The sequence below is a fragment of the Urocitellus parryii genome, chromosome 4 (genome assembly GCF_045843805.1).
Source record: "Urocitellus parryii isolate mUroPar1 chromosome 4, mUroPar1.hap1, whole genome shotgun sequence".
In the NCBI taxonomy this organism is placed as follows: domain Eukaryota; kingdom Metazoa; phylum Chordata; class Mammalia; order Rodentia; family Sciuridae; genus Urocitellus; species Urocitellus parryii.
Window position 1 is genome coordinate 172,515,925 of NC_135534.1, and position 7,676 is coordinate 172,523,600.

Consider the following 7,676-nt stretch of genomic DNA (forward strand, 5'->3'; position numbering starts at 1 on the left):
AGTTTGACAAAAAAGTAGAAACAATGAAAAACAAACTAACAGATATCCTTAAGATAAAGAATATATATAAAGCCTGAACTGAAAAATAATTTGGTAGAAAGCTTGAATAGAAGACTTGATCTAGTAGAAGAAACAGTATGAAAGCTATAAGGTAGAACATTTGAAATTATCCAAAGGAGAAAACAAAAGAAGAAGAAAGAAAGACTATGGAACTCCACTCAGAGACCAAACTTGTGCATAATAGGAATTTCAGGAGAAAAATAAAGACAAAAGGACCAGAAAGCATATTTAAAGAAATAGTGTCTGAAAACTTCTGTAATCTGGAGATCAATGCCAATATTTAGAAAGTACAGAGGTCCACAATAAAATTCATCCCAAAGAAGAGTTCACCAAGACATATAATAATCAAATTATCAAATATCAAAGACAAAAGACAAACGATTCTGAGAGCAACAAGAGATAAGAAACACATCACATACAAAGGAGTGTTAATACAACTATCAACATATTTCTCCGCAGAAACCCTGCAGATGGATAAAGAGGAGAATGGTATAATCAAAATACTGAAAGAAAAATACTTTCAAGAACACTTTACACAACAGAGCTCTGTAATGACTTACCTTTGCCATTTTATTAATTGTTTTTGGGGGGTGTTTTATACATTTTTTGTTCCTTTCTTCTTCTCTTGCTGTCTTCCGTCATAGTTTGATGGGTCTATAGTGTTGTTCTTTGAACCCTTTCTATTTTTTGCTTTGAGCTTCTAATAAATACTTTTTTTGCTTTGTGGTTATCAAGAGGCTTGCATAAGCTAGGCGTGGTGTCACATGCCTGTAAGCCCAACGACAGGGGAGGCTGAGGCAGGAGGATCACAAGTTCAAAGGCAGCCTCAGCAAAAGTGAGATGCTAAGCAACTCAGTAAGACCCTGTCTCTAAATAAAATACAAAATAGGGCTGGGGATATGTCTCAGTGGTCGAGTGAGTACCCCTGAGTTCAATCCCCAGTACTCAAAAAAAAGAGGCTTGCATAGAACTTTGTATGCTTTGAACAGTCAATTTCAAGATGGTAAAAACTTTGTGTATAATGCTATGCTTTTATTACCACCACGTTTTACATTTTTGATGTGAGAATTCATATAATTTTATAATGTGTATTTCATTACAACTTATTTTAGTTGCAATTGCTATGAATAGTTTTGTCTTTTAACCTGCACACCAAGACTAAATTTCTTTGTACACATCATTACAAATCCTAAGCTATTATGAATATGACTGTTGTATTGTTACCATTGTTTTTTGTGCTTTCATGTGTTTCGTTTTATTAATTAATGACCTTTTGCCTCAGCTTAAAAAACTCCCTTTAGCAATTCCTGTAGGGTAGGATTAGTGATGGAAAATTCTCTTAGCTTTTGTTTGCCTTGGAAATTTTTATCTCTTTCTCATTTCTGAGAGGCAGCTTTGCAGTGAATTGTGATAGAGAATAACAAATGGATTTTTAAAAAAGAAACTCAACTATAGGCTATATACAAGAGACTTCACTTTCAAGGACACACATAGGCTGAAAATGAAGGGATGGGAAAAGATATTACATGCAAATTAAAACCAAAAGAAAGTAGGTGTAGCTATATTTATATCAAAGAAAATAGATTTTAGTGCAGAAACTATAAAAAAGAGATTTAAAAAGAGACTCTGTCATTATATAATGATAAAGGGATTAATTCATTAGGAGAATGTAACAATTGTAAATATATATGCATTAGACATTGGAACAACTAAAATACATAAAACAAATATTCAATGATATGAAGCAAGACATAGTTTGTATAATAGTATAATAGTAGAGGGCTTTAATATCCCACTTACAACTTAAGGCTCTTTATCACAACCATTTCTCAGGTTTGTGTTTGCAGCAAGCATCCTTGATGGATAAGGTAATGTCTACACCCAGACAAAAAGTGGATTCTCTTACTGCTTAGTATGAAACATTAAATTCTTCTCCTGTAACACAGCTCACTGCAGGTGCAGATTCTATGGAGGCCCATCTGTGTCACCCCACAGGACTGGAGGGCATGGAGGAATGGAAGCAACAGGATGCTCATGCTGTTGCTATGCTGCTGTGTCTCTGATCTAGAAATTTCATGTCACCTGCCAAGATCTAGAAAGCAGTAACAAGCTAGTTTGTTACCTCATGAGTAGAGTAAAATCTCAGAACCTTCTTAATTCATGATAAAATCTTAATTTTCTCATTTACCATAGAAAAGTAGAACCTGTCCTATTTTCCTCATAGAATTACTGGAATAACTGAGTAAAATAATAATTGTGCAGATACCACTGTCAATTTGTATTTAAGAAGAGATGTTATTTTAACCCAAATGACTATAGACCATAAGTAGAGCCCTGTGTCATAGCAATGAGACTTTCAAAATAGAATAACACTCTATTGTTGATTACAAGTCAGCAAGTCTACATTTTTAGGCTCTATCTTAAAAACCTTTCATGTGGTTTTGGCATCAAGACACAGAGAATAATGGTATGTGAGTGATACACTCCTGTGTATGCATGCAAATGAACCTTCTGGCAACTCAGGAAGTGAAGCAAAGACAAAAATCTCCAAAACATTAAATTTTTTTCTGCTGTGATTACATCATCCCTTTTTATTGTAGCCTGGATGTAATCACTTACATATTCATTTTCCACTTACTTAAAGCAGCTTTATACTGAGGAAATTCTACACTGTCTTCCAAAAAGACTTGTCTTTTCATTTGGACTAAAGACCAGAAAGATTCACATGGAAAGACAGATTTCTGCTCCTCCTAACTCAAATGCATCAAGGCTAAAGGAAGCGGGGGAGGGATCTGCTCTGAGACTTAAGGCCAACTACATAGAATCAATGAAAAACCAGGGCCTTTGAGTGATGTGAATGCTAGTTGCACTTTGAAGCTATCAAGTAATTACTAGATATGCAATAGCCCATATGCTGAAATCTTCAAATAGCCAGATGGGTTCTGCCCAGAATCAGAAAACCACTGAGGGTCATTCAAAATCACTACAACTAGTACTCTTGACATTTATCAAACCTGACCTACATGAAAAGTGATTAAGTGAAAAGTCATTAAAATAGTTTTAATATTTCCATAAAAAGCCTTTGATTTAAGGGTGGTCCTTTTTTTCCCAGTGGGTAAACCAAAATCATCAGGAATCCATATCACATGAGCATGATGAATGTTTTATTAATAACAAATGGACTCTAAACATGGATCCAAACATGTCTATCTGCAAATATCTGGTGAAAGAGCAGGAGGCCAAAAGGAAGCAATTTGCATGAATCAATTTTCAAATGAAGTTTTTTTGGTTTTGACTGATGAAGGAAGGAGCAGTTTTTGTATGGCACCTTTAAAAAGAACATAATGCATGCCCCTTCCCCTTGCCACTGGATTCAGGAGTACAGGCAGAAGCTGCCTATGAGGCTATGAGAAATATCAGAGCAGAACTACTTTAGTTTTGATTCTAAGTGACAGAATGAAGCTTCCAAACATAGTCTCCCTGGCAAGAAGAAATGCCATTCAAGAGCTTTCACTGCTGTTACACCAACACTTTAAGAATGTGCCTGAATGCCAATGGGTCTATTCATTTACACTCTAGTTCAGTGATTCTAGACAATAGATTTTAATGTGACACACAGGTAAACTGCTCAGCATTACTAACTGAACATTACTATCACTTCTCCATCGATGGAGAGGATCGTTTGTGATCTGTATGTTCTCATAATAAAGCCAATCAAGAAAATAAATTTAGAAAATATGAATTTACTAAAAGTTTCTAAGACACATATCACATTTCAATTTAAGGGGAAAGCAGGAAAAGAGAATAGAGAAAATGAAGGAAGAAAGGAGACAACAATGAAGAAGTTTAATTTTTAATGTACTATTTTTTAGGGAGTCTCTGTGAAAGCCTTATTTTTTTAAATTTCTGCTATTTAGCTTTAATTTTTAAAACACTGATTCTGTCCTACAAAATTTTCTCTTTACTAGGCCAATGTTTTCATAACTCTAACAGACATGGGGCACTTCTAGTATGACTTAGTATTTCTCAGATAAAACTGTCCCTTCCTTATCCTGAATTTTATAAGCCTCTGGCACTGGATCTGGGACCCTCTCCTGTTCACGAGATTCTTAGAATAGATAAACACAGGAACCAACAACTCTTCTTTTTGGGACAAAGAATCAGGTGACAAAGGCACCATAGGAAGCTGAATGTGGTGATCTTGCACTCCTTGCTTCCAAGTAGTTAGATAATTCCTGTCTAACACAGGAATCAAGAACTTCTGAAGGTAATTCCTGATTTACAGGAGGCAAGTTTGGAGTTTTAAAAAAGGTCAAAGACTTATAGCAACAAACTACAGAGAAGAGGGAGATGATTTGACATCATTAAGGCAGATACTGTTCCCCATCAGAGCTTTGAGTACAGTGCAAGTATATTACATTTATGTCTGTCACAAACCCTGCAGTATGGCTGCATTATTGAAGGAGCAGAATTCTGTAGTTACAAACTTGTTGCTTTAATTATATTTTGTCATTTTTTTAATCACTGGTATATTATGTGTCAACATATCTCCAAGTTGTGTTGTAAACCTTTATTCCCAGATCACATCAACCCAGACATTCAAATTAGAATATTCAATAAGATCTGATAATAAATACAGTCTGAGTTCCTACCAGTCAGTGCTCCATTTGGTTCCACTGTGTGACAACCAGTGACTTCATTTTTTGGAGCTCACCATTTCTGGGACCCATAATGCCTGTATTTATTGTCAGTGAAACCACTGTTTCTCCCTCATAGCAAAGGGCAGGAGGCTGTCAAGTGGTTTGAACTGATAAAGATTGTAATGTCTTAGTTCATCTCTCCACTGCTTTCTGTTATTATGTTTGGAATTTTATTGTTCCTTATTTGTACATTCATCCTCCACAAAGAAGATCCAATTCCTAATGGTTTGGGTGTTTTCCAGCTTTCTATACCTATACCGTTAGAATAAACCTCTTTTCCATCATTTATACTGGAATGGAACACCATTGCTGGACTTTGACAAACTTCCTCTGTGGGTTCTTATTCTCATCTCAGTGGGATGTATATTTTCTGTGCTTTCATCACTTTGTTCTTTGTCTTGGGATGAAGAGAAAAATCAAACAATAAATGCAGTCTAGTTCTTCTGAAAGCCCCTTAATGGGGAAAAAAAAGAATATCTTGAAAAAAGATCATGAAGAAACAAAGCTGTTTCTCACTATTCTGAATAGGAATCCTGCTTCTGAGGTAGAGTCTGCCACTGTGCCTCTCTGGGCTGTGGTGAAGGACAGAATAGTCTTACTCAAACTCAGAGACCTGTTGGAAACTCCAGAGGATGAAAGGCTCTCCCCTGCCTTGGACCAGAGGAGAGAGATCAACAGAGACAGCAACATGAAGAATGCAGCGCAACTACTATCTAATGGGTACCCTGTTCAGTTCAATCAAGCCATCAGCAACTAAGTAAACTCCCGTGGCCACCATAAGCATCACACCATGCATAAAGATCCTGGTTTGTACAAATACCTGCTCCATAAATTACACCTGCATAAGGTAGGAGACTGCATGAGAGATTCTGCTGGCAATCCCTTGAGGGGCAAAAATAACTATAATTTCTACATCATAGAAATTTGTGACTTGCACCTAGATTCATTCTGTGCCAAAGAAAATTAACATAAGGGTGAAGAAATGGAGGAGCTGGCATGGCCTGATGCAGACACCAAGGAGTAAAGTTGAATTCAATGTCATGTCTGACCATCACTTTGCATCTGAGATGAATATGAGTGTCAGGGCAGAGATGGGTATAGATGGCAGAAAAGGAAGTAGTAGCTCTCTGTAAGAATGGTAGGATCAGAAAAAAAATCTGAAGTTTGTCTCCTCTTTAGGTCCCTGCAGACCCTTACAGCCTGCTTCAGGTCATTCACCTACAGAGCCATTGATGTTAGAATGACATTTGTCCTCTAATTGTTTTGTATCTGGTTTATGATCAGGAGATATTTCTTTATAAGTGGTGACACTGATATAGCTTCTACTCTATGATCTTGATGGGATCTGTATTGGTCTGTGGGTTTAGGGAAAAAGAGTTACCCAGATCATGGAGAAGGATTTGACACTAATTGCATCCTCTAGTGGCTTCAGTATTGAACCGGCATCTATTCTCAGTGTGGAAATTGCATTAAATATTGGCCACTCCATCAATACAGCACATTGTAAAGTGGGTTCTTATGTACCCGCTCACTGGCTCCAATCAAGATGGCTATTGACTGGCCACTCTCTCTCAACATATTTATGGCCTGGTTCATCACAGTCCTCATTTCTGACATTACTAGTGTTGCTACCATGGCACTCTTCAAATGTGTCATCCTCAGAGTGTGAAGCTGGTTGAGATTAAAATTCATGTCAATGTTTGGGACCACCTTACACATTCCTGCTGTCTTGGAGAATGATTACAGTGTTACTGAAGACTGACAAGAGTCTTTTTAAAGTTTGGGAGCTGTGGGAGGGAAGTGTTACTTATGCTATAATTGCTTTTGTGCTAAATATGACTTGTCTCAAAATTAGCTATGTAAAATAACCAGGTTTCCACTGGTTCCTACTGAGGTCTCCTTTCCTTCTGGGCTGTGAATTCCTATGCATATTTTTCTACTTTTTGTGTCAGACTTCAATTCCACAGTGTGTTAATGTTGCCTCTGAAGGTGTGTGTGTGTGTGTGTGTGTTAACCATGCAGAGTCATTTGGCAGAGCACAATCTGCTTTGTTGGTTCCAACAGTTTCTGTCCTAACATCCACCAGGACTTAACAACAAAAAATGTAACTGTTGTCCCTTATAGTCATTGGGAATCTTCCCTCCCATCAGTTGTGGCAGATCCTATTGACAAATATGGAAATTTCTTAGGGGATGAAGTTCTTTAGACACAGTGAAAATTTCAGTAATAACTTCTTTGCAAGTAATCATCGCTATTATTGCTAAGCAGAAGTAGGAAGAAAGAGTGTTTTGGCAATCTTGGTTATTTCTTTAAGATTCTGGCAGTGTGGCAAGGATGAGAATGAAGTGGAATATGAACTTTAGACAAGTTGCAACAGACAGTCTTCCATGCTCATCTATCTCTTCACAAAATAAAACGGTCTACAATTTTCAGGGGGAAAAGAAGATAAAGAAGCAACATCTACAGAGTTTCAAAGAAAGAGTATTGTGATCCAGCATTAATTTGTGTGAAAGGAAAAAAATAAAGCATTAAAGAAATGCTGGTGAACCACATATCAAGAAGGAGGGGGCTGGGGATGTGGCTCAAGCGGTAGCGCGATCGCCTGGCATGCTTGCGGCCCGGGTTCGATCCTCAGCACCACATACAAACAATGATGTTGTGTCTGCCGAAAACTAAAAAATAAATATTAAAATTCTCTCTCTCTCTTTCTCTCTCTCTCTCTCTTAAAAAAAAAGGAGGAGGAAGAAGAGGAGGGCTGGGGTTGTGGCTCAGCTGTAGAGCGCTCGCCTAGCATGTGCAAGGCCCTGGGTTCGATTCAGAGCATCATGTGAAAATAAATAAAATAAAGGTATTGTGTCCAACTACAACTAAAAATAAATAAATAAATATTTTTTAAAAGAGAAGGAGGAAGAGGAG

The 7,676-nt window shown here is 37.2% G+C and overlaps 1 pseudogene; it reads left to right on the forward strand.

Annotated features, from left to right (window-relative positions):
- The first annotated feature begins 5,217 nt into the window (after positions 1-5,217).
- LOC113182137 (sodium-dependent phosphate transporter 1 pseudogene) lies at positions 5,218-6,429 on the forward strand (annotated as a pseudogene).
- Positions 6,430-7,676: the final 1,247 nt, after the last annotated feature.